This window comes from Mobula birostris, chromosome 2 (assembly GCF_030028105.1).
Source record: "Mobula birostris isolate sMobBir1 chromosome 2, sMobBir1.hap1, whole genome shotgun sequence".
NCBI classification, from domain to species: domain Eukaryota; kingdom Metazoa; phylum Chordata; class Chondrichthyes; order Myliobatiformes; family Myliobatidae; genus Mobula; species Mobula birostris.
This window is the reverse complement of record NC_092371.1, coordinates 218,317,566-218,345,227: the sequence shown is the minus strand read 5'-3', so window position 1 is coordinate 218,345,227 and position 27,662 is coordinate 218,317,566. Positions and strand designations below refer to the sequence as shown.

General features: G+C 43.9%; 1 protein-coding gene across 1 annotated transcript in view; it reads left to right on the top strand.

The window, feature by feature from the left end:
- The window catches only part of rcan2 (regulator of calcineurin 2), a 380,425-nt gene that overhangs the window by 203,539 nt on the left and 149,224 nt on the right, over nt 1–27,662 (top strand). The window lies entirely within an intron of this gene.

Genomic DNA, 27,662 nt, shown 5'->3' with positions numbered 1-27,662 from the left:
TTCTCTCTCCCTCCTTTTTTAAAAAGTGGAGTTACATTAGCCACCCTCCAATCCTCAGGAACTAGTCCAGAATCTAACGAGTTTTGAAAAATTATCACTAATGCATCCACTATTTCTTGGGCTACTTCCTTAAGCACTCTAGGATGCAGACCATCTGGCCCTGGGGATTTATCTGCCTTCAATCCCTTCAATTTACCTAACACCACTTCCCTACTAACATGTATTTTGCTCAGTTCCTTCATCTCACTGGACCCTCTGTCCCCTACTATTTCTGGAAGATTATTTATGTCCTCCTTAGTGAAGACAGAACCAAAGTAATTATTCAATTGGTCTGCCATGTCCTTGCTCCCCATAATCAATTCACCTGTTTCTGTCTGCAGGGGACCTACATTTGTCTTTACCAGTCGTTTCCTTTTTACATATCTATAAAAGCTTTTACAGTCCGTTTTTATGTTCCCTGCCAGTTTTCTCTCATAATCTTTTTTCCCCTTCCTAATTAAGCCCTTTGTCCTCCTCTGCTGAACTCTGAATTTCTCCCAGTCCTCAGGTGAGCCACTTTCTCTGGCTAATTTGTATGCTTCTTCCTTGGAATTGATACTATCCCTAATTTCTCTTGTCAGCCACGGGTGCACTACCTTCCTTGACTTATTCTTTTGCCAAACTGGGATGAACAATTGTTGTAGTTCATCCATGCAACCTTTAAATGCTTGCCATTGCATATCCACCATCAATCCTTTAAGTGTCATTTGCCAGTCTATCTTAGCTAATTCATATCTCATACCTTCAAAGTTACCTCTCTTTAAGTTCAGAACCTTTGTTTCTGAATTAACTATGTCACTCTCCATCTTAATGAAGAATTCCACCATATTATGGTCACTCTTACCCAAGGGGCCTCTCACGACAAGATTGCTAATTAACCCTTCCTCATTGCTCAAAACCCAGTCCAGAATAGCCTGCTCTCTAGTTGGTTCCTCGACATGTTGGTTCAAAAAACCATCCCGCATACATTCCAAGAAATCCTATTCCTCAGCACCTTTACCAATTTGGTTCACCCAATCTACATGTAGATTGAAGTCACCCATTATAACTGCTGTTCCTTTATTGCACACATTTCTAATTTCCTGTTTAATACCATCTCCGACCTCACTACTACTGTTAGGTGGCCTGTACACAACTCCCACCAGCGTCTTCCTTTAAGAAGGAAGTTGAGCAGCAGGACCTCAAAGGTAGTAATCTCGGGATTACTGCCTGTGCCACGCGACAGTGAGTATAGGAATAGAGCGAAGTGGAGGATAAATGTGTGGCTGAGGAATTGGAGCAGGCGGCAGGGATTCAGATTTCTGGATCATTCGGATCTCTTTTGGGGTGAGCGTGATCTGAACAAAAAGGACGGGTTGCACTTAAATCCAAGGGGGACCAATATCCTGGCAGGGAGGTTTGCTAAGGCTATTGGGGAGAGTTTAAACTAGAATGGCTGGAGAGTGGGAACTGAACTGAAGAGATAAAGGAAGGGGCGCTTGTCTCACAAATAGAGAAAGCTTGTAGGCAGTGTGAGAGGGAGGACAGGCAGGTGATAGAGAATGGATACGCTCAGACCGATGGTTTGAGAAGTGTCTATTTTAATGCAAGAAGCATCGTGAACAAAGTGGATGAGCTTGGAGCGTGGATTAGTACTTGGAGCAATGATGTTGTGGCCATTACAGAGACTTGAATGATTCAGGATCAGGAATGATTACTTCGAGTGCCAGGCTTTAGATGTTTCAGAAAGGACAGGGAGGGAGGCAAAACGGTGGGGGCATGGCACTGCTGATCAGAGATAGATTCACGGCTGCAGAAAAGGAGGAAATCATGGAGGGATTGTCTACTGAGTGTCCATGGGTGGAAATTAGGAACATGTAGGGGTCAATAACTCTACTGGGTGTTTTTTATAGACCACCCCATAATAACAGGGACATTGAGGAGCAAATAGGGAAACAGATTCTGAAAAGGTGTAATAATAACAAGGTTGTCACGGTGGGAGATTTTAATTTCCCAAATACTGCTTTCCCTATCAATATACCGAGAGCAAGGGGTTCAGATGGGGTGGAGTTTGTTAGGTGTGTTCAGGAAGGTTTCCTGACACAATATGTAGATAAGACTACAAGAAGAGAGGCTGTACTTGATCTGGTATTGGGAAATGAACCTGGTCAGGTGTCAGGTCTCTCAGTGGAAGAGCATTTTGGAGATAGTGATCACAATTCTATCTCCTTTACCATAGCATTGGAGAGGGATAGGAACAGACAAGTTAGGAAAGTGTTTAATTGGAGTAAGGGGAAATATGAAGCTATCAGGCAGGAACTTGGAAGCATAAATTGGGAACAGATGTTCTTAGGGAAATGTATGGCAGAAATGTGGCAAATGTTCAAGGGACATTTGTATGGCATTCTTCATAGGTATGTTCCATTGAGACAGGGAAAGGATGGTAGGGTACAGGAACTGTGGTGTACAAACCTGTTGAAAATCCAGTCAAGAAGAAAAGAAAAGCTTGTGAAAGGTTCAAAGAATTAGGTAATGATAAAGATCTAGAAGATTATATGGATAGCAGGAAGGAGTTTAAGAATGAAATTAGGAGAGCCAGAAGGGGCCATGAGGAGGCCTTGACGAGCAGGATTAAGGAAAGCCCCAAGGCATTCTACAAGTATGTGAAGAGCAAGAGGATGAGATGTGAGAGAATAGGACCAATCAATTGTGACAGTGGAAAAGTGTGTATGGAGCCATGGAGATAGTAGAGGTACATCATGAGTACTTTTCTTCAGTATTGACTATAGAAAAAGATCTTGGCAATTGTAGGGATAATTTACAGCAGACTGAAAAGCTTAAGCATAAAGATCATAAGATCATAAGACAAAGGAGCAGAAGTCAGCCATTCGGCCCATCGAGTCTGCTCCGCCATTTTATCATGAGCTGATCCATTCTCCCATTTAGTCCCACTCCCCCGCCTTCTCACCATAACCTTTCATGCCCTGGCTACTCAGATACCTATCAATCTCTGCCTTAAATACACCCAATGACTTGGCCTCCACTGCTGCCCGTGGCAACAAATCCATAGATTCACCACCCTCTGACTAAAAAAATTTCTTCGCATTCCTGTTCCAAATGGGCTTCAATCCTTAAGTCATGCCCTCTCGTACTAGATTCCCCCATCATGGGAAACAACTTTGCCACATCCACTCTGTCCATGCCTTTCAACATTTGAAATGTTTCTATGAGGTCTTCCCTCATTCTTCTAAACTCCAAGGAATACAGTCCAAGAGCAGACAAACGTTCCTCATATGTTAACCCTCTCATTCCTGGAATCATTCTAGTGAATCTTCTCTGTACTCTCTCCAACGTCAGCACATCCTTTCTTAAATAAGGAGACCAAAACTGCCCACAGTACTCCAAGTGAGGTCTCACCAGCGCCTTATAGAGCCTCAACATCACATCCCTGCTCCTATACTCTATTCCTCTAGAAATGAATGCCAACATTGCATTCGCCTTCTTCACTACTGACTCAACCTGGAGGTTAACTTTAAGGGTATCCTGTACGAGGACTCCCAAGTCCCGTTGCATCTCAGAACTTTGAATTCTTTCCCCATTTAAATAATAGTCTGCCCATTTATTTTTTCTGCCAAAGTGCATAACCATACACTTTCCAACATTGTACTTCATTTGCCACTTCTCTGCCCATTCTTCCAATCTATCCAAGTCTCTCTGCAGACTCTCCGTTTCCTCAGCACTACCGGCCCCTCCACCTAGCTTCGTATTATCAGTAAACTTAGCCACAAAGCCATCTATTCCATAATCCAAATCGTTGATGTACAATGTAAAAAGAAGCGGCCCCAACACGGACCCCTGTGGAACACCACTGGTAACCAGCAGCCAACCAGAATAGGATCCCTTTATTCCCACTGTCTGTTTCCTGCCAATCAGCCAACGCTCTATCCACGTATGTAACTTTCCCGTAATTCCATGGGCTCTTATCGTGTTAAGTAGCCTCATGTGTGGCACATGATATATGACATAAGATATTACGAAAGAAGATGTGCTGGAGCTTTTGGAAAGCATCAAGTTGGATAAGACACCAGGACCAGATGAGATGTACTCCAGGCTACTGTGGGAGGTGAGGGAGGAGATTGCTGAGCCTCTGGCAATGATCTTTGCATCATTGGGGGGATGGGAGAGATTCCAAAGGATTGGAGGGTTGCAGGAAATTATAGATTGGTGAGTCTTACCTCAGTGGTTGGTAAGTTGATGGAGAAAATCCTGAGAGGCAGGATTTATGAACATTTGGAGAGGCATCATATGATTAGCAATAGTCAGCATGGCTTTGTCAAAGGTAGGTCATGCCTTATGAGCCTGATTGAATTTTTGAGGATGTGACTAAGCACATTGATGAGGTAGAGTAGTTGATGTAGTGTATATGGATTTCAGCAAGGCATTTGATAAGGTACCCTATGCAAGGCTTATTGAGAAAATAAGGGGGCATGGGATCCAAAGGGACATTGCTTTGTGGATCCAGAATTGGCTTGCCCACTGAGGTCAAAGAGTGGCTGTAGATGGGTCATATTCTGCATGGAGGCCTGTGACCAGTGGTGTGCCTCAGGGATCTGTTCTGGGACCTCTTATCTTTGTGAATTTTTTAAATGACCTGGATGAGGAAGTGGAGGGATGGGTTAGTAAATTTGCTGATGACACAAAGGTTGGGGTGTTGTGGATAGTGTGTCAGAAGTTGCAACGGGACATTGATAGGATGCAGAACTGGGCTTAGAAGTGGCAGATGGAGTTCAACCCAGATAAGTGTGAGGTGCTTCATTTTGGTTGGTCAATTATGATGGCAGAATATAGTATTAATGGTAAGACTCTTGGCAGTGTGGAGGATCAGAGGGATCTTGGGATCTGAGTCCATAGGACACTCAAAGCTGCTATGCAGGTTGACTCGGTGGTTAAGAAGGTATAGGGTGCATTGTCCTTCATCAACCTTGGGATTGAGTTTAAGAGCCAAGAGGTAATGTTGCAGCTATATAGGACCCTGGTCAGACTCCACTTGGAGTACTGCGCTCAATTCTGGTCGCCTCACTATAGGAAGGATGTGGAAACCATAGAAAAGGTGCAGAGGAGATTTATAAAGATGTTGCCTGGATTGGGGAGCATGCCTTATGAAAATAGGTTGAGTGAACTCTGCCTTTTTTCCTTGGAGCGACAGAGGTTGAGAGGTGACCTGATAGAGGTGTATAAGGTGATGAAAGGCCTTGATCATATGGACAGTCAGAGGCTTTTTACCAGGGCTGAAATGGATAACATGAGAGTGCACAGTTTTAAGGTGATTGGAAGAAGGTACAGAGGAGGTGTCAGGAGTAAGTTTTTTACACAGAGAGTGATGAGTGCGTGGAATGGGCTGCCGACATGGGTGGTGGAGGCAGATACGATAGGATCCTTTAAGAGACTTCTGGATAGGTACATGGCGCTTGAAGAATAAAGGGCTACGGGTAATGCTAGGTAATTTCTAAAGTAAGTACATGTTCGGCACAACTTTGTGGGCTGAAGGGCCTGTATTGTGCTGTAGGTTTACTATGTTTCATGTTTCTAAATAATACTCAGAATCCCATTTTAAGGGGGAAGAATGAAAATGACAATAATAATTTAGTGGCATCTCCAAAGGGTTATTATTAATCATTTTAGTGTGCCAAATTAAGATTTAAAGTCACAACTTAACTAACTGAACATTATAAGTGGTGTATCCTTAGAACATAATTTCTCTTTGAAGTGACATTGAATGAAATCCAATTCAGAAAACATCTGAAAGGAAATCAATTCATTACAAAAATAAATAGGTGTTGTGCAATTCATTTGTACGTTATTCATTCACATTTCTTAGTTTCTGGTCTCTTGTGATTAAGTGGCATATTATTACTGGTCTCTACAATGGGACTATGCTGTTTGGATCACACAGAGGCATCCTGTGGTACTCTCCAGGGAGGGCTTCATGACTCATTATTGCCAGCTACATGCCAAATAATCTTGCCAACATCAGAGCACAGCTATTGACTGCATTGTAGCATTAGGATGAGTATGTATATGAGCTATCTAATATATTTATATTTATTAAGCTTTTTATTATTATTGTGTTCTTTATCCATTGATGACTGTGTTGGTGCCGATTCCTGCACCCATGCGGAGCTCATCGACTTCATCAACTTTGCCTCCAATTTCCACACTGCCCTCAAATTTACCTGGTCCATTTCTGGCACCTCCTTCCCTCTCTTGATCTCTCTGTCTCAATCTCTGGAGACAGCTTATCTACTGATGTCTATTACAATCCCCCAACATCTGGGCAGCTGCCTGGACTACACCGCTTCCCACCCTGTTACTTATAAAAATGCCATCCTCTTCTCTCAATTCCTCTGCCTCCACCTCAGCTGCTCTTAGCATGAGGCTTTTCTACCCAGAATGAAGAGGGTATCCTGCTTGTTCAAAGAAAGCGGCTTCCCTTCTTCCACCATCAACGCTGACCTCACCACATCTCCTCTGTTTCGCGCAAGTCTGCCCTCACCCCATCCTCCTGCCACCCCACCAGGGAGAGGGTTCCTCTTGTCCTCACCTACAATCCCACCGGCCTCTGAGTCCATAACTTAATTCTCCATAACTTCTGCCATCTCCAACGGAATCCCACCACCAAGCACATCTTTCCCTCCCCCCACTTTCTGCAAGTATCGCTCCTTCTGCGACTCCCTTGTCCACCCGTCCCTCTCCACTGAACCCCCTCCTGGCACTTACCTTGCAAGCGGCACGAGTGCTACGCCTGCCCCTACACCTCCTCCCTCACTACCATTCAGGGCCCCAAACAGTCCTTCCAGGTGGGGCGATGCTTACCTGTGCGTCTGTGGTGTCATATACTGTGAGACCTGACATAGACTGGGAGACCGCTTTGCCAAGCACCTACGCTCCATCTGACAGAAAAAGCAGGATCTCCCTGTGGTCACCCATCTTAATTCCACTGCCAGTTCCCATTCCGACATGTGGCTGGGAGACTGGTGTAGGGGGCAGGGCTTCGGGTTCCTGGATCATTGGGGTCTCTTCTGGGAGAGGTACGACCTGTACAAAAAGAGTAGGTTACACCTGAACCCAAAGGGGTCCAATATCCTAGCAGGCAGGTTTAATAGAGCTGTTAGGGAAGGTTTGAACTAAATTGGCAGGGGGATGGAAACCAGAGTGAAAGGCTGAGGAAGGGGAAAACAGAAATAAATCAAAGATAGCATGCAACAGAGATGATAGAAAGGACAGGCAGGAGATGAGGCATAGTCACAGCCAGTGGGATGAATTACAGGGCAATAGAGGCGTGGTACGTTAAAACAGAAAGCAACAAATACTGGACTGAAAGTAAGGCAAACAACAGGAATTCTGCAGATGCTGGAAATTCAAGCAACACACATCAAAGTTGCTGGTGAACGCAGCAGGCCAGGCAGCATCTGTAGGAAGAGGTGCAGCCCCATCCCTCCCCACTGATCTCCCTCCTGGCACTTACCCGTGTAAGCGGAACAAGTGCTACACATGCCCTTACACTTCCTCCCTTACTACCATTCAGGGCCCCAAACAGTCCTTCCAGGTGAGGCAACACTTCACCTGTGAGTCGGCTGGGGTGATATACTGCGTCCGGTGCTCCCGATGTGGCCTTTTATATATTGGCGAGACCCGATGCAGACTGGGAGACCGCTTTGCTGAACATCTACGCTCTGTCCGCCAGAGAAAGCAGGATCTCCCAGTGGCCACATATTTTAATTCCACATCCCATTCCCATTCTGACATGTCTATCCGCGGCCTCCTCTACTGTAAAGATGAAGCCACACTCAGGTTGGAGGAACAACACCTTAGGGTAGCCTCCAACCTGATGGCATGAACATCGACTTCTCTAACTTCCGCTAGGCCCCACCTCCACCTCGTACCCCATCTGTTACTTATTTTTATGCACACATTCTTTCTCTCACTCTCCTTTTTCTCCCTCTGTCCCTCTGAATATACGTCTTGCCCATCCTCTGGGTCCCCCCCGCCCTTGTCTTTCTTCCCGGACCTCCTGTCCCATGATCCTCTCGTATCCCCTTTTGCCTATCACCTGTCCAGCTCTTGGCTCTATCCCTCCCCCTCCTGTCTTCTCCTATCATTTTGGATCTCCCCCTCCCCCTCCAACTTTCATATCCCTTACTCACTCTTCCTTCAGTTAGTCCTGACGAAGGGTCTCGGCCTGAAACGTCGACTGCACCTCTTCCTACAGATGCTGCTTGGCCTGCTGCGTTCACCAGCAACTTTGATGTGTGTTGCTGGACTGAAAGTGTTTTATTTGAATGCATGCAGCATAAGAAATAAAATAGACAATCTTGAAATTCAGCTACAGATTGGCAAGTATGACGTTGTGGCCATCTCTGAAACTTGGCTAAAGGATGGCTGCCATTGGGAGCTGAATGTCCAAGGATATATGGTGTATCGGAAAGATAGGTTAGTAGGCAGAGGGGATGGTGTGGCCCTGTGTATAAGAAATAATATTAAATCATTAGAAAGGGATGACATAGGATCAGAAGGTGTAGAGTCTCTATGGGTTGAGTTAAGAAATGGCAAGGGTAAAAGAACCCTAATGGCAGTTGTATACAGGCTTCCAAACAGCAGCTGGGATGTGGATTACAAATTAGAGCAGGAGATAGAAAAGGCGTGTCAGAAGGGTAATGTCACGATAATCTTTAGGGATTTTAACAAGAAAGTGGATTGGGAAAACCAGGCCAGTACTAGACCTGAAGAGAGAGAATTTGTAGAATGCCTAGGGATACCTTTTTAGAACAGCTTGTTGTTGAGCCCACTAGGGGATCAGCTGTGCTGAATTGGGTGTTGTCCAATGATCTGGAGGTGATAAGAGAGCTTAAGGTTAAGGAACCCTAAAGGAACAGTGATCACAATATGATTGAGTTCACTTTGAAATTTGAGAAGGAGAAACTAAATTCCAATATGTTGGTATTTCAGTGGAATAAAGGAAATTACAATGGCATGAGAGGGGAACTGGCCAAAGTTGACTGGAAAGGGACACAAGCAGGAAGGACAGCAGAGCAGCAATGGCTTGAGTTTCTGTGAAAAATGAGGGAAGTGCAAGACAGATATATTCCAAATAAGAAGAAATTTTTGAATGGAAAAAGGACACTACCGTGGCTGACAAGTGAAGTCAGAGCCAAAATAAAAGCAAAAGAGAGGGCATACAAGGAAGCCAAAGTTAGTGGGAAGATAGAGGATTGGGAAGATTTTAAAAACTTTCAGAAGGAAACTAAGAAGGTCATTAGGAAGGAAAAGATGAATTATGAAAGGAAGCTGGTGACTCATATCAAGGAAGATACTAAAAGCGTTTTTAGGGTAAAGAGAGTTGAAGATAGATTTAGGACCAATAGGAAATGACCTTGGAGGTATTGTAATGAGAGACGCAGAGATGGCAGAGGAACTGAATGCATAATTTGCATCATTCTTCACAGTGGAAGTCATCTGCAGTATACCGAACATTCAAGAATGTCAGGGAAGTGAAGTATGTGCAGTGAAAGTTAAGACTGAGAAGGTGCTCAGGAAGCTTAATGGTCTAAGGGTGGATAAATCTCCTGGACTTGAAGGAATGCACCTTCAGGTTCTGAAGGAAGTAGCTGGAGAGACTGCAGAGGCATTAACAATGATCTTTCAAGAATCGATAGATTCTGGCATTGTACCAGATGACTGGAAAATTGCAAATTTATCTCTGCTATTTAAGAAGGGTGGGAGGCGGCAAAAAGGAAACTGTAGACCTGTTAGCCTGACATCAGCGCTTGGGAAGTTGTTGGAATCGATTGTTAGGGATGAGATTACAGAGTACCTGGAGGCACGTGACTACATGGGCCAAAGCCAGCATGGTTTTCTGAAAGGAAAATCCTGCCTGACAAACCTACTGCAGTTTTTTTGTGGAAATTACAAGCAGGGTAGACAAAGGGGATGTAGTAGATGTGGTGTACTTGGATTTTCAGAAGTCCTTTGACAAGGTGCCACACATGAGACTGCTTAGCAAGATAAGAGCCCATGGAATTATAGGGGAGTTACTAACATGGGTGGAGCATTGACTGATCAGCAGAAAACAGAGAGTGGGAATAAAGGGATCCTATTCTGGCTGGCTGCTGGTTACCAGTGGAGTTCCACAGGGGTTGGTGTTCAGACCGCTGCTTTTTAAAATGTATGTCAATGATTTGGACTATGGGACTAATGGACTTGTGGCTAAATTTGTCGATGATACAAAGATAGGTGGAAGAGTGGGTAGTGTTGAGGAAACAGAAAGCCTGCAAAGAGACTTAGATAGTTTAGAGGAATGGGCAAAGAAGTGGCAAATGAAATACAATGTTGGAAAGTGTACGGTCATGCACTTTGGTGGAAGAAATAAATGGGCAGACTATTACTTAGATGGGGAGAGAATTCAAAATGCAGAGATGCAAAGGGACTTGGGAGTCTTTGTGGAGGATACCCTGATGGTTAACCTCCAGGTTAAATCAGGGGTGAAGAAGGCGAATGCAATGTTGGCATTCATTTCTAGAGGTATAGAGTATAGGAGCAAGGTGGTGATGTTGAGGCTCTATAAGGCACTCATGAGACCACACTTGGAGTATTGTGTGAAGTTTTGGGCTCCTTATTTTAGAAATTGGAGAGGGTTCAGAGAAGATTCACGAGAATGATTCCAGGAATATGTGGTTTGTCCATCGTCGTCGATGAAGACCTTGACACCATTAGTCACTCTGAGACTGGATGCAATGTGTCCGAAGATGACTGGTCAGGCCAATTAGGGCACGGGATGTCATGGCACATGTTGGGCAGACATGTGTAGGCACTGCAGTTGTTGCGCTGGTGGCTCTGGACTTGCGCAGCTCGCGCTTATGTTGTGCTTCAGCAATGCGCCTTGCTTCGTAAGCTTGACAGCCCTTGTGGATGAGGCCGCGCCAGGTAGGGCGGTTTTGTGCCAGTGTTTCCCAAGAGGTTGTGTCTATGTCAAATGACTTCAGGGAGTACTTTAGTGTGTCCTTGTAACGTTTCTTCTGCCCTCCATGTGAGCGTCTTCCAGCAGAGAGTTCCCCAAAAAGGAGCTGCTTGGGTATGCTCTCGTCCAGCATGCGGATGACGTGACCTGCCCACCGGGTCGGTGCTCTCACCAGCAGTGTGTGGACTGATGGCAGACTTGCTCTCGAGCGAACTTCAGTGTCTGGTACTTTGTCTTGCCATCTGATGCCTAATATTCTGCGAAGACAAGTCATGTGGAAATGGTTGAGCTGTCTTGCATGCCTTCGATACACAGTCCACGTTTCACAGGCATACAGGAGGGTAATGAGTACCACGGCTCTGTCGACCTTCAGTTTTGTTGCTGGACTGATTCCTCGACGTTCCCATACAGTGGAGAGCAGTACACCGAAAGCAGAACTTGTCTTCGCTATTCTGCAGTTAACTTCTGTATCAATAGTCACCGCTCAGGAGAGGGTGCTGCCAAGGTCAGTAAACTGGTCCACTGCCTGTAGTTTCTGTCCTTTGACTGTGATTTTCGGTTCTGTGTACGGTGCATGAGGGGTAGGCTGCTGCATGACTTCGGTCTTTTTGATGTTGATCGTGAGTACAAAGTTGTCACAAGCCGTGGAGAATTTGTCCATATTGACTTGTATCTCTGGCTCTGAGCCAGCATACAGGGCGCAGTCATCGGCAAAGAGGAAGTCTCTCAGAACAGTCTCCTTCACTTTGGTCAAAGCTTGAAGTCTCCTCAGGTTGAAGAGCTTCCCATCCACTCTGTACTTCAGGCTGATTCCAGCATCACTGTCCTGGAAGGCATTATTCAGCATGGCAGAAAACATCATGCTGCACAGTGTGGGTGCGAGCACACAGCCCTGTTTGACACCAATGTGACAGGGAATGCCTCAGAGGATTCTCCGCCATCCAGCACTCTGGCCATCATGGAACTGGCGTACCATCTGAATGAATTTGGCAGGGCAGCCAAACTTTGACATGATCCTCCACAGGCCTTGTCGGCAGACAGTGTCGAAGGCTTTCCTGAGGTCAACAAAAGTTGTGTAGAGTTCGCAATTCTGCTCCTGACACTTCTCCTGAAGTTGGCGTGCTGCAAAAATCATGTCAATTGTCCCACGACATTTGTGAAAGCCACACTGTGACTCTGGCAGCAGGCCCAGCTCCAGATGAGTGACCAGACAATTTAGTAAGACTCTTGCAAGGGTTTTTCCTGTGATGGAGAGCAGCGAGATTCCTCGGTAGTTGTCGTGTACTTGTCGATTGCTCTTCCTCTTGCAGAGGTGTATGATGGATGCATCTTTAAGTTCCTGAGGAATAGATCCTTGCTCCAAAAAGACTGGGGTGTATGGGGCATCAGGGAGGGGTAGCACCTCTGGTGGCAGAACAAGTCACGTCCTTTTCAAGGCTGTTTGTCCACCTCTGGTCCCCACCTGGCACTCAGCTCTCATCTGTGGCTCCCTGTAGCTGTTTGTATGTGACAGCGGCCACACCCAGGGCAACGGCTTCAACAAGCCGGCTAAACCAGGTGAGCGTAGCCAATGTGTTCCAGGAATGAAAGGCTTACTGTATGAGGAACATCTGGCAGCTCTTGGGCTGTATTCCTTGGAGTTCAGGAGAATGAGGGGGATCTCAAAGAAACTTTCCAAATGTTCAAAGGCCTGAACAGATTCGATATGGCAAAGTTATTTCCCATGGTAGGGGAGTCTAGGAGAGGAGGGCATGGCTTCAGTATTGAAGGATGTCCATTTAGAACAGAGATGCGAAGAAATTACTTTAGTCAGAGGGTGGTAAATCTGTGGAATTTGTTGCCATGAGTGGCTGTAGGTGCCAAGTCATTGGGTGCATTTAAGGCAGAGATAGATAGGTTCTTGATTAGCTAGGGCATCAAAGGGTGTGGGGAGAAGGCAGGGGAATGAAGTGGACTGGAAGAATTGGATCAGCCCATCATTGAATGGTGGAGCAGACGCGATGGGCTGAATGGCCTACTTCTGCTCCTATATCTTATAGTCTTATATCTCAGTCCATGGCCTCCTCTACACTCAGGTTGGAGGGGCACCACCTTATAATCCATCTGGGTAGCCTCCAACCTGATGGCATGAACATAGACTTCTCAAGCTTCCAGTGATTTCCCCCCACCCTTCACCATTCCCCACTCCCACTTTCATTTCTCACCTTATCTCCTTACCTGCCTATCACCTCCCTCTGGTGTACCTCCCCCTTTTCTTTCTTCCATGGCCTTCTGTCCTCTCCTATTAGATTCCCCCCTCTCCAGCTCTGTATCTCTTTCAACAATCAACCCACCATCTCTTTACTTCACCCCTCCCCCCTCACCACCCGGTTTCACCTGTCACCTTGTGTTTCTTCCTCCCCTCCCACCACCTTCTTACTCTGACTCCTCACCTTTTATTTTCCAATCCTGATGAAGCGTCTCGGCCCAAAACATTAGCTGTTTACTGTTTTCCATAGACGTTGCCTGGCCTGCTGAGTTCCTCCATCATTTTGTGTGGGTTGCTTTGTTTTTTTTTTGTGCTGCTTCAGGTTGTGAATAACAACTATTTTGTTTCCCTTAACACTTGTGTACAGGAAACAATCTTGAATCTTGAATTAAGGACGGTATGTCATATTCTCTGCAGACATAGAGAAAATGCCAATGGAAGATACACCAAGACCACTAAATAAACATACTGTTCAGAATTGGGGAATGTGTAGACTGCATGAGCCCATTTCAACCTAAGATTAATGTGCTCTCTAGGATTCATCAAACTGTGAGGATCAAGAAATATGAAGCAGAAGTTGTCTGAGGCTTTCTTTTCACCAGAATTGTGCACCCACTCATCTCGACCAGCTGGATTTGCATAATATGTGGTTTCGGAGGAGGGTAATGATCCACCAGTATTACTATTGTTCATGGAAAGTATGAACCAGTCTTTATGGATTGCACATTTATGATGCCTTCATCTAAGAAAGGATATAGTAGCGTTGGAAACAGTCCAAAAGAAACTCAGCGGGCTAATAAGCTTGTGTTTATTGTTTGCACGATTTGTTTCTTTTCCTCTCTGCATATTGGATGTTTGATGGCTTTTTAAAATTTAGCACCAGTAAATCAGTATTTCTTTGTGATAAAGAGATCAGATAGAAGAAGATGACTCTTTCCAACCCTACTGAGTCTGTTAAAGAGGGCACTGTTGGGCTGTTCTCTAAAGGCTGAAAATTCCCTTGTTCGTACGGAGCTTTGAACAGAAGAAAACTGTTATCCAACAAGTACTGTCCAAAAACAGATTGCATTGTCTCCTCATTAAGTTAAACAGGTGGAAAATTATACTTGATTCGATGTAGGCAAAGTTTAGAAAGCTTGAAGAACATACTGGTACCATTTACAATTAGGCAGCTTGGCTAAGGGCTCTTAATTTTTGTATTTTTATTCTGCTAGTTGTATAATTTAACTACATAGCCCTGTCTTACATTCCTTTCTGGATTATTCATAAAGTCTGGTTGGCAGCCAAAATTGTTCTGCATTTTTTACATTGCCATCCAGCTGTTTCTTTTACATGTGCAGCGCACAGAAATTATAAATACCACATGTGCTGATTTTTCTATTAGAGTTTTTTTATGTGAAATCTTCATGTTAGAATAGAGAGTGTGAAACTATAACATGTAATTAAATTTGTTTTGTGTGGAATAGACAGAGACAGAAAGAAGCTGGTTATTTGAAAAGAATCCAAATATTTGTTTCCATTCAATTTATATATATACTGCATGGATTTGACATTTTTATCTAACAGTGTTCTGAGATTCTTTACCCTCTGACCCTCTCCATAATAAACTTAACAGAAATTTATTTCTCTAGATAAGAATGGTGAAAAGGTCTTTGTGTTCTCAAGTGGTTAGAGTTGTGTTTGAAAAGTGGTTCTTAAATTTCAAATTAATTTCAAATTCTTATAAAAACTAAAGAACAATTGTATATTTGACCTCTGCTTTAACTTGTTTGTACCTTTGTGCTGTAGTTGTTAAAATCCTTTCCAATCCCTTAAATTATTGAGAGACCACAAAATACCATTCTTTATTTCTGGTGTTGAGATGATTGCCCTAGTGTTTCAGTTGGCAGGGTACTCTATGGTGTTTAGCCAAGTTGAAACTCTACTCTGTGCTGCTATCCAGTGTCAGCTATTATGATTGTTCTAATTGTCCTCTGCAAATGAGATAGGGAGTGGCAAAGCACCGGCCTGTGTTCTCTTACCTTTCTCAAAGCCTTTACTGACATTGCTGATATACATACTTCAGATGAAGCAATGCACAGGTTTGGTAATGGTCCACTAATACCTAGGCCTCATTTGTTACTGTGGGCAGGACTCAAATATGAGGTGGCTAAATGTGGACGATCAACTACCCTGAGCTGAGCACCTTAGGTCCAGCGATGACCCACTCAAAAGTAGAGTATTGCAGCCCGTGCCCAGTGGTTATAAAAATAATAGTACTTATTTATCAATACAGAGTGGAGTAGGCCCTTCCGGCCCTTTGAACCATGACACCCCAACACCCCCACACCCCCAAAACCCTGATTAACCCTAACCTAATCACGGGACAATTTACAATGATTGGTTAACCTAACAATGACCAATTAAAGTGCCTTTGGACTGTGGGAGGAAACTGAAACACCCAGGGAAAGCCCATGCATTCCACAGGGAGGACGTACAGAACGGCACCAGAATTGAACTCTGAACTTTGGAATGCCCCGAGCTGTAATAGTATCGCGCTAACCGCTAGGTTACCGTGGCACCCTTTTATTGTACAGTACTCCTTCGATAACTTCAAATAGCCTGTAAAACTCTATCATGAAGTTACCTAAGGAGTACTGTACAATAAAAAACCTCTATTAGTCCGTTCATTAAGATAAATGGATTGAAAATTGAATTTGCTTCAGTGCGTAAGATCCCAGATGACATCTAGCTCCTGAAAAGCAATCAACTACAGGTGTGTTGCAAACCTGAAACAAAAACAGGACATACTGTAAACAGCAGCTCAGGCAACAGCTGCAGAAAAGGAAACAGAGTTAATGTTCCAGAACTGGAAAGAACTAAAACAAGTTAGTATTAAGCTGCAGAGAGGCTGGAGGAGGGATGGATAGGACATAGGAGGATCTTTGATACTGTGACCCCAGGATTGTGAACAAAGATTGATAGGTTAAGGAAGTGCACGGTCCCTTGATCGTAGAATTTGTGATATGAGGGCAATTAAAGAGTGAGAACACAAGCAAAGCTTTGTAAAAGATGTGGAATACAGTTCTGAAGTATAATTTCCAGTTTGGTGGAATGTGTTAATCGAGAGAGGTTAATTGAGTCTATAACACACATGGGCGGCTCAGCTCATTCTGATACAAGGAGAGGAAATGAGTTACATGCAGTTGTAGAATTCAGTGTTGAATCTGGAGTCTGTAGCTTGCACAGATGAAAGATGAGGTGCTACTCCTCAAACTTACATTTTGCCTCATTATGGTGGTCATATAGTCTGTCAGTCCACAGACAGATGGGTCAGCGTGGGAATGGGAAGAGAATTAAAGTGGGACACATCTCAGGATCATTCCTGTAGATGCTCCTCAATGTGACTAGCCAACCTACATTTGATTTCTCCAGTGTAGAGGAGACCACAATAGGAACAGTGAATGCACTACTCTAAATTAGAAGAAATGCAAAGAAATCTCTGCTTCACTTGGACGAAGTGGGGCAAATGTTGCAGCTCCTGTGACTGTGGAGAAAGTGCTGTAAGATGAGAAGTGAATGGTGGAGATGAAAGAGCAGACCAAAGAATTTCAAAGTAAGTGGTCCCTTTGAAATGATGTAAGGGAAAGGGAGGGGAAGGTGTGTCTGGTGGTAAAAAGTGAAGGTGACAAAAATGAATCCGTGAATGAAAGGATTATCATATGAGGATCATTTGGTGGCTCTGAGCCTGTATGTGCTGGAATTTAGAAGGATAAGGGGGGGAACTTATTGAAACCTTTCGAATATTGAAAGGCCTAAACAGAGTAGATGTGGAAAGGATGTTTCCCATGGTGGGGGAGTCTAGGACAAGAGGGCACAGCCTCAGAATAGAGGGGTGTCCTTTTAAAATATAGAAGTGGAGAAATTTCTTTAGCCAGACAGTGGTGAATTTGTAGAAATTGTTACCACGGTCAGCTGCGGAGTCCAGGTTGTTGGGTGTATTTAAGATGGAGATTGATAGGTTCTTGATTGGTCACGGCGTCAAAGGTTATGGGGAGAAGGCCGGGGAGTGGGGCTATGGAGGGGAAAAAAAGGATCTGTAATGATTGAATGTTGGAGCAGACTCGATGGCCCAAATGGACCCATTCTGCTCCTATGTCCTATGGTCTAAAGGTGAACCGTTAATACAGACTGGTAGGATGAAAGGTGAGCACCAGTGGAACTTACTCCTTCTGTCCAGGAGGACAAGGGTTGAGAGTAGATTGTGGGAAAGCAATGAGATGCAGTAAGGAGCTTGATTAACTGTGGTGTAAGGGAAGCCGTGGTTCGTGAAGAAGGAAAACCTCTCAGAGGGTGGAAATTCAGAATAAAAGTGGAGAGACTTTCAACTTATGGATGAGTGTAGGAAGTAACATCAACCTGAGGAAGGTGGACCAGGCTAGGACTAAACAAAAAACTGTTTCACATATTCCAAGAAAAGACAAGTATACCCTGGGCCTTAGTTCCCATAGTTCAGTCTGGAGAAAGAAGTGAGTGCATTTGAAGGAAAAGTTCTTCCAGGTGAAACCTTTTTGCTCTTTTCATGTTACCACTGGTTATTCTTCAAATGTTTACCATTATCTTCCTTGCACGAATCACTTACGCTTATTATGGCTCCTTTCTTCCTGCAAACCTCTGACCACGAGAACTATTGCTTGTAGAAAATGGGATTAGCTTGAACTACATCTTGGTTGGCATGGGCAAGTATGGGTTGAGGGGCCTTTATCTATGCTCTGCGGCTCTACCACTCTATATCCCTTTCCCTCGCCAACTTAATGGCAATGCAGATTTGTCCTGGTTTATCTCTTTCTTTGATAACAAGCAGGCAAATCATTGCATTAATAGTTATCTTACAAAAAAATCATTTTAACTAAAAGGTATTTACTCATTTTCTAAATTCTGCATCATCTCCGCAGGTAATAACAAAGCCCAAAGAACCTTGGTGGAGTTGGCAGAATGACCATGGCTTTCTCTTAATTAGCTCATTTAAGTTTGACATCATGTTTTGCACTTACCATTGTACAGCTATTCACTGGAGATTGGGAGGGGTTTGTTTGAAACTACAGCACATGTGCTTCAAATGATATTTTAAATGAGACCTCTTGGATGATGTAAAGTACTCCAGGGTACTATTTTATAGATGACCTTGTTCATCAATGTCCTGGCCAACATTTATACACAATGTTTAAATTATGTTATTGGATCATTTATTTCATAATTAATTGTTGCACTTATCTTTGGAAATTGTCTGCCAAGATTCTCTACATTTCAAATACTTCCTTACTTACTAAAGCCCTTCACCCCTACTGGAGCATCAGCCACTGACAGCAACTCACCCAAGTCCTCTGTCCTGGGGGTGACTTTAAGTTACCCCAACTGTAGCCCATCTTCAAAGATCCTTTCTCTCCCAGGGAAGAGGTCTTTGGTGTTAGTGTTTCTGGAGCACTGGGTTTTTATGGAACCTGGCTTGGAACAACCCATGGTGGAATTAAACTTTAAATACTGGATATAATTCAATCCTTGGAGAGGGATTACCTAAGAGTGAGTTGAGTCATTGATTCACAGAGCACAACAGCACAGAAACAATCCAGCCTGCACTGGCCAGGCCTTCTGCATGGTCTCATCCACCTGTACCCGGACCATAGTCTTCCATACCACTGTCATCCATGCAGCTATCCAAACTTCCCTGCAATTGAACCTGCAATACCACTTCCACTGGCAGCTCAGACCACACTCACACCACGCACTGAGTGAAGAAAGATCCCCTCCCCACCCCACCCCAGATTCCTCTTAAATATTTTACCTTTCATCCTAAACTTATGACCTGGTACTAGTGTCACCCAATCTGAGGAGAAAAAGCCTGCAAGCATTCACCCTATCCATATCCCTTATGATTTTGTATACCTCCTTAAGAACTCCCCTCATTCTCCAGTGAATAAATTCCTAACTTGTTCAACCTTTCCCTAGATTTCTGCTCCTCAAGACCCTGCAGAATCTTTGCAAATTTTCTTTGCATTCTTTCAAGCTTATAGAAAAGCCCGAGCCCACTCAACCTTTAGACTATAAGACCTAGGAGCAGAATTAGTCCATTCAGCCCATCAAGTCTTCTCTGCCATTCTATCATGGCTGATTTATTATTCCCCTTAACCCCGTTTTCCTGCCTTCATCGTATAACCTTTGATGCCCTGACTAAACAAGAACCTAACAACCTCCATTTTAAATACATTTCCCTGCACTATATTCCATCTGCCATTCTCTATTCTGTCTAGGTTCTGTAGATACCAGTTTACTGACTTAATAACTGAACTACAGATCATGATGATGCATAGTTTTGTGTTGCACACTAGATTGCTTCTTTATCTTGGGATATAAATTTTCTCCAAACAATTGCTGCTGTACTAATTTAACTTTCAAGGAAACAGAAAACCTGCCAAGGCATAACCAAGTCCAAATATACTCCTGACCTGGTTGTGAGGCTACAGACATGTTGATCCTTAATTTGCAAAATATTTATACTCATTTCTTGCTGGCGTCATTGCTGTCAGATTGCATCACAGCACAGAAGTTGAATCACAAAAAGATTAAAGTGAAAATGTGCACTCATGTAGAATGATTTGCGTCAGGCATGGTGATCAAAAACTGAAGTACTGCTGGAAAGTGAACCTTTTACTTCAGTTACCAACACTGAAGTCACTCAGTCTCCCAGTTACTAACCTTGCTTCAGCTTTGGTCCAAATTCAGCCAACAGAGCTGAACTCTAGGGTTAAATTGAGAGTAACTGTTCAAAGGGTCTTTGATATCAAAGCAGTATTTGATTGTGGCATCAAGGAACCCTGACTAAAACAAATTCACTGCAGGTCACGGGGAGGACAATCCACCAGTTAGAACATAAAAAAGCACAAAGGAAGTTAGTTGTTGTGGTTAGAATTCAACCTTCTCAGCCGCAGAATTTCCTCAGGATAGTGTCCCAGACTCAACCATCTTCTGTTGCTTCATCAATAACCTTCTTTTAATTATAAGGTCAAAAGGATGAAGTAGTTCACCATCAAATTTGGTAGGACCAGGACAATATGCAGATCTGGGCTGATTAAGGCCATTAGGTCATAAGATACGGGAGCAGATTTAGGCTATTTGGCCCATTGAGCCTGCACCACCATTCCATCATTTCTGATTTATTATCCTTCCCAACCCCATTCTCCTGATTTCTCCCCGTAATCTTTGATGCCCTTTCTATTCAAGAATCTATCACCCTCTTTAAATAAACCCAATAACTCGGCCTCCACAGCTGCTTGTGGCAATAAATTTCGCAGATTCATCACGCAAGGTAGCAAGTGACACTCACAACATATAAATGCCGGGCAACAATGATATCCAACAAGAGAAAACCCAGCCATCACTCCTGACATTCAATAGCATTACCATCAGCGAATCCCTCACTGTCAATATTGTGAGATTAAGGTTACCAGAAGCTGAATGGGAGTAGGTGTATGCACAAAGTAGCTGCAAGAATACATCTGAGGCTAGGAGTCCCGTGCTGAGTAGCACACCTTCTAACTCCCCAAAGCCTATCTGCCATCTACAAGACTCAAGTTGGGAGTGTGATGGAATACTCTGCACTTGGTTGGATGAGTGTAGCTTCAATAACTCTCCAGAAGCTTGTCACCAAACAGGATGTAGCAGGTGACCTTGATAGGCAGCCTATTCACAACCATTCACTCCATCCACCGGCACTACATAGAAGCAGCACTACAGGATTGGCTGCCGGTGACTACTGGTGTTCTGTAGGAGTCAGTGTTGGGATGCATCTTTTCCCATTATATGCTAATGATCTGGACAATAGAATTGCTGGCTTTGAGGTCACATTTTCTAATGATAGAAAGATAGGTGTAGAGGCAAGTAGTGTTGAGGAAGTAGAAGGACTTGGAAAGATTAGGAGAATGGGCAAAGAAGTAGCAGATAGAATACAGTGCGGTGGCGTGGTCTGTATGGTCATGTACAGAAGTAGGAGGAATAAAGATGTCGATTATTTTCTAAACAGGTTCAGAAATTAAAGGTAAAAAGGGATTTGGGAGTCTTTGTGCAGGATTTCCTAAAGGTTAGGTTGCAGGCCGAGTCAGTGATAAGGAAGGCAAATACAGTGTTAGCATGCATTTCCAGAGGACCCGAATAGAAAAGCAAGGATGTAATGCTGAGGGTTTGTAAGCTGTTGATAAGACCACATTTGAAGTATGTGAGCAGTTATGACCCCATATCTGAGAAAGGATATGCCGGCACTGGTGAGAGTCCAGAGGAGTTTTACGAAAATTATCCCAGGAATGGAAGAGTTAATGTATGAGGAGCATTTGATGGTTCTGGGTCTGTACTTACTGGTCTTTAGAAGAATGAGCGGGAATCTCATTGGAACCTACCAAATATTGAAAGTTCTAGATAGAGTGGATTTGGAGAAGATGCTTCCAGTAGTGGAATAGCGTAGGACCAGAGGGCATAGCTTCAGATCGAAAGATGTTCCTTTAGAACAGAGGTGAGGAGGAATTTCTTTAGCCAGAGGGTGGTGAATTTGAGGAAGCCAAGTCATTGGGTATATTTAAAGCAGAGTTTGAGAGGTTCTTATTTAATAAAGGCATCAAAGGTTAAGGGGAGAAGGCAGGCGACTTGGTTTGAGAGGGAAAATAAACCAGCCATGATCAAATGGCAAAGCAGACTCAATAGGCTGAACGGTCTAATTCTTCCCCTATGTCTTATGGTCTGAGAAGAATGCACTGCAGCAGCTCACCAAGGCTCCATACGCAGCACCTTTGAAATCCACAAACTCTATCAGCTAGAGGGTCAGGAGCTGTAAAAGCATGGGAACACCAGCTGCTGTGGAAGTTGCCTGCCAAGACGTACACTACTCAGACTTGGAAATATATTCTCATTCCTTCACTATCACAGGGTCAGGATACTGGAACCTGCTTTCTAACAATATTGTTTGGTATTGAGGACCTTGAGGACTATAGCAATTCAAGAATCCAGCTCACCATATCCTTCTCGCGGGCGATTAGGGGTGGACAATTAAATGCTGGTTCAGCTTATGAAGGCCACATCCTTTGGATGAGTAAAAATTCAAAGAAATATAATATTGTGCCTTTTTTCACTGAAGTGCATTTAGATAACATAGCATTATGTATAACTTATTAGGGAAATTGGGAGGCAGAAAATTTGTTAAAAAAAATCCAATACAGGTTGGATTGATTGTTTTCAGACATAAGCCTATCGAATCACGGAAATTTACAATGTAGAAAAAGCCACTGTGACCTAGCTTGTCCATGTTGACTATGATGCCAATCCATGCTAACTCCACTTATCCACATTAGGCCTCTATCCCTCTAATCCAGGAGTTTCTAAATCTTTTTATGCTATGTACCCCTAACATTCGTCGAGGCATCCATGGTTGGGAACCCCTTCTCTAATCCTTTTCTTGCTAAATACTTGTTCAAATGCTTGTTAATCATAATTGTATATGCCTCCACTATCACCTTTGGCAATTTCTTCTAAATATTTGTCATCCTCTGTGTGAAAAACCCGCCCCTCAGATCTCCTTTAAACTCAGTTTAAACCTGTGTACTTTGGTTCTAGAATCCTATAGAACATAGAAATCTATGGCCCACAATGTTGTGCCGACCATGTAACCTACTTTAGAAACTGGCTAGCCGTTTCCTACCACATAGCCCTCTAATTTACTAAGCTCCATGTACCTATCCAAGAGTCTCTTAAAAGACCCTATAGTATCTGCCTCCACCACTGTCGCTGGCAGTGCATTCCACGCACCCACCACTCTGTGTGAAAAACTTGCCTCTGACATCCCCCTTGTACCTACTTCCAAGCAGCTTAAAACTATCCCCCCTCATGTTTGCTATTTCAGCCCTGGGAAAAAGCCTCTGGCTATCCACACAATCAATGCCTCTCGTCATCTTACACACCTAAAGTCCTCTGCCAGGGGAAATGAATTCTGACTTTCTACCCTGTCCTCACACATCCTGAAGACCCTAGAGAGGCTGGTCCCGGCTCATCTCCGACCCCCGGTCAGATCAGCTCTCGACCCCCTGCAGTTTGCCTATCAGGAGCACGTTGGAACAGAGGATGCTGTCATCTACCTGCTGAACTGAGCTTACTCCCATTTAGATAATCAGGGCAGCACTGAATTTTGGTTTCTCAACTGCCTTCAGTACCATACAGCTCTCATTGCTTGGGGGGGGGGGGCATGGGGAAGCTTCATTCAACGCAGATTGGCACTTCAATTGTATCCTAGATAATGGGCAACCTGACTGACAGACCATAGTTTGTGTGGCTTCAGAGCTGTGTGTCAGACATGCCTTTAAGCAGCACAGAGGCCCCACAGGGGCTGTATTGGCTGCCTTCCTGTTTACCCTGTGTACCTTGGACTTTACATACAACACTGAGTATGTCCTCTGCAGAAATTCTCATGTCTTAGCAATAGCTGGTGTAAAAAGGGAGGACTTTGTCAAATGGTGCAAGATAAATAATCTGCAGCTCAACATCAGTAAGACAAAGGAGACGGTGATAGACTTTCGGAAGACTAAGCCTACACTGCTCCCTGTTACTATTGGTGGTGAGGACGTGGATGTGCTGCAGACTTACAAGTACCTGGGGGTGCACCTGGATGACGGACTTGAGTGGAGTACCAACATAGAGGCTGTGTACAAGAAGGGCCAGAGTTTCCTCTACTACCTGAGGAGACTGAAATCCGTTGGACTATGCAGGCCTCTCCCTCATATGGTTTACCAGTCTGTTGTTGCCAGCACAATCTTCTATGTGGTAGTGTGCTGGGACAATGGCATCAGCATTTGTGATGCCAACAGGCTCAATAGAAAACCTACAGCACAATACAGGCCCTTCAGCCCACAAAGTTGTGCCAATCATGTCCCTACCTTAGAAATTACTAGGCTCACCCATAGCTCTCCATTCTTCCAATCTCCACATACCTATCCAAAAGGACCCTATCGTATCCACCTCCACCACTGTTGCCGGCAGCCCATTCCATGCACTCACCACTCTCTGCATAAAAAACTTACCCCTGACATCTCCTCTGTACCTACTCTCCAACACCCTGGGAAAAAGTCTCTGACTATCCACACGATAATAAACTGATTAGAAAGCCTGGCTCTGTTACAGGAGTCAAACTGGACACACTGGAAGCTGTGTAGAATGAAGGACCCTACAGAAAATCCTGGCAATTCTGGACAATGTTTCTCACCCTCTGCATGCCACCTTGGCTGAACAGGGGAGCACTTTTAGTAATGGACTAAGACAGCTGCACTGCTCCAAAGAGCGCTATATGAGGTTATTCTTACCCTCAGCTATTAGGCTTTATAATGAGTCAACCTATAACCAGGGGAGTGATGGGTCCCCCTCCTGTTAGACTGTTCGAGGTAACTTATTTTTTATTCTTTCTTACTTCTCTTCTAATATTTGTATATTTGTATTTCTGTACACTTGTAATGCTACTGTGACACTGTAATTTCCTTTGGGGTCAACCAATTTCCCCCGGGATCAATAAAGTATGACTATGACTATGACTAAAGTATCTATCTATCTGTCTATCTATCTATTATCTGTCCATGCTTTTTACAGTTTTGTAAGCCTCTAAAAAGTCATCCTCAGCCTCTGCTATTCTAGTGAGAATAAACTCAGTCTAGTCAATCTCTCTTTATAACTACACCTCTCATTCCAAGCAACATCCAGGTAAACCTCTTTTGCATTCTCTCTATTGCTACCACATCCATGCTGTAGTTGGCCAACCAGAACAGTACACAATATTCCATGAGCACTTGAAACAATGTTTCATACATCTGCAACATGACATTGCAAATTTTACTCTTTAGTGCAAGTATACCAAATGCTGCTTTCACAACCCCATCCATCTGTGTAGCCACATTATCGGATCCTTAGCAAATGTTCATTCTGTCTGGCCTGACAACTGCTCTGTATGTCTCCGCATGAAACTGAAGAGAGCTGTGGATGCAACTCAGTCCATCACAGGAACCAGCCTTCCCTCTATGGGCTCTGTCTATACTTCTCACTGCCTCAGTAAGGAAGCAGCCAGCATTACCAAAGACCCTACCCATCCCAAACTTTCTCTGTCAAGACCATGAGACATAGGAGCTGAATTAGGTCAGTCGGCCCATTGAGTCCGCTCTATTGTTCCACGCTGGCTGATTTATTATCCCTCTCAACCCCGTTCTCCTGCCTTCTGCCTGTAATCTTTGATGTTCTGACTAACCAAGAACCTATCAACCTTCTGCTTTAAATATACTAAATGACTTGGCTTCCACAACCATGCATGGTAATGAATTTCACAGATGCATCACTTTCTGGCTAAAGAAGTTACTTCTCACCTCTGTCCTAAATGGACATCCCTCTATTCCAGGGGTTCCCAACCTTTTTAATGCCACGGAACCGTACCATTGACCAACAGGTCCGCGGATCCCAGGTTGAGAACCTCTGCTCTATTCTAATGCAGTGCCCTCTGGTTCTACACTCACCCAGTATAGGAAACATCCTCTCCACATCCACTCTGTATGGGCCTTTCAATATTTGATTGGTTTCAATGAGATCCCCCTTCATTCTTCTAAATTCCGGTGAGTGTAGGCCATCAAAAGTTCCTCACACATTAACCCTTTCATTCTCGTGAATCTCCTCTGGGCCTCTCCAATGCCAGCACATGTTTTCTTAGATTAGGGGCGCAATTCTCTAAGTGCCTCAGCATCACATCCTTGCATTTCCATTCTAATCCCCTCGAAAAGAATGCTGACATTGCATTTGCCTTCCTTACCTGCAACTCAACCTGCAAGTTAACCTTTTGGGAATGTTGCATGAAGACTCACAAGTTCCTTTGCACCCCTGATTTTTCAAAAAATTTCTCCTCATTTGGAAAAAAGTCTGTGCCTTTATTCCTTCTACCAAGAATCATGACCATACATTTCCCTACACTGTATTCAATCTGCCACCTCTTTACCCATTCTCCGAATCTGTCCAAATCTTCCTGCAGACTCTCTGCTTCCTCAATACTATCTGCTCCTCCACCTATCTTTGTATCATCTGCAAACTTGGCCACAAAGTCATCATCCAAATCGTTAACACATAAAGCAAAATGAAGAGGCTCCAATCCCGAGCGCTGGAGCACCACTTGTCAGCAGCAGCCAACCAGAATAGGCCTCCTACCAATCAGCCCACCTTCTATCCATGCTCTTATCTTGTTAAGCAGTCCATGTGCAGCACCTTCTCAAATTCTTTGTCTATCCTGCCTGTTATTTCCTCAAAGAACTCCAACAGATATGACGGGTAAGATTTACCCTTAAGGAAACTATGCTGACTATAGTCTATTTTATCATGTGCCCCCAAGTACCCTGAGACCTCATCCTTAACAGTCGACTCCAACATCTTCCCAACCACTGAAGTCAGGCTAACTGGCCTATAATTTCCTTTTATCTGCCTCCTTCCCTTCTTAAAGTGTGGAGTGACATTTGCAGTTTTTCTAGTTCTCCGGAATCATTCCAGAATCTATTGATTCTTGATAGATCATTATTAATGCCTCCACAATCTCTTCAGCTATTTCTTTCAGAACCCTGGGTGTAGTCCATCTGGTCTGGATGACTTACAGGTCTACCATTATCTACCATAATTCTCTTGTGCCCTCTCCCATTGAGCTGGAGATACAAAAGCCTGAAAGCACGTACCACTGGGCTCAAGGACAGCTTCGATCCCATTCTTCCATTAGACTCTTGAATAATAAAATGGACTCATGGCTTTACAACCTCTTGTTATGATCTTGCACTTTATCATGTACCTGCACAGCACTTTTTGATAGCATTTCTGCATTGCTATTGTTTTACTTTATTCTGTCTCAATGAACTGTGTAATGATTGATCTGTATGGACAGTAAGCAAGGCAAGCTTTTCACTGTTTCTTGCTACATGCGATAATAACAAAGCAATAACAATACCAATACTGTGGATTTGCACCCTAAGGCCTGTCTGTACATCAACACTCTGAAGGCCCAGTGATTTACTCAGTCCATCCTAGCAGAATTTCTCCTCCCAAAGTGGATTACCCTGCACTGTTTGGATGAAGTTCCATCCACCAGCGCTCAGCCAACTTTACAGCTGGGTCCTGTCCTGTTGTTTCTTTAAACAACTTCTTCATTATATATGCCTCCATCAATTTTTGTATCATCTGAAAACTTAATAATCCCTCTATTCTCATCTGTCATTTATACAGTATATTTTACAGACAACAAAAGTCCCAGCACCAAACCCTGTGGTGCATCACATTTTCGAATCCCAATCAGAAAACACCCATCTACCG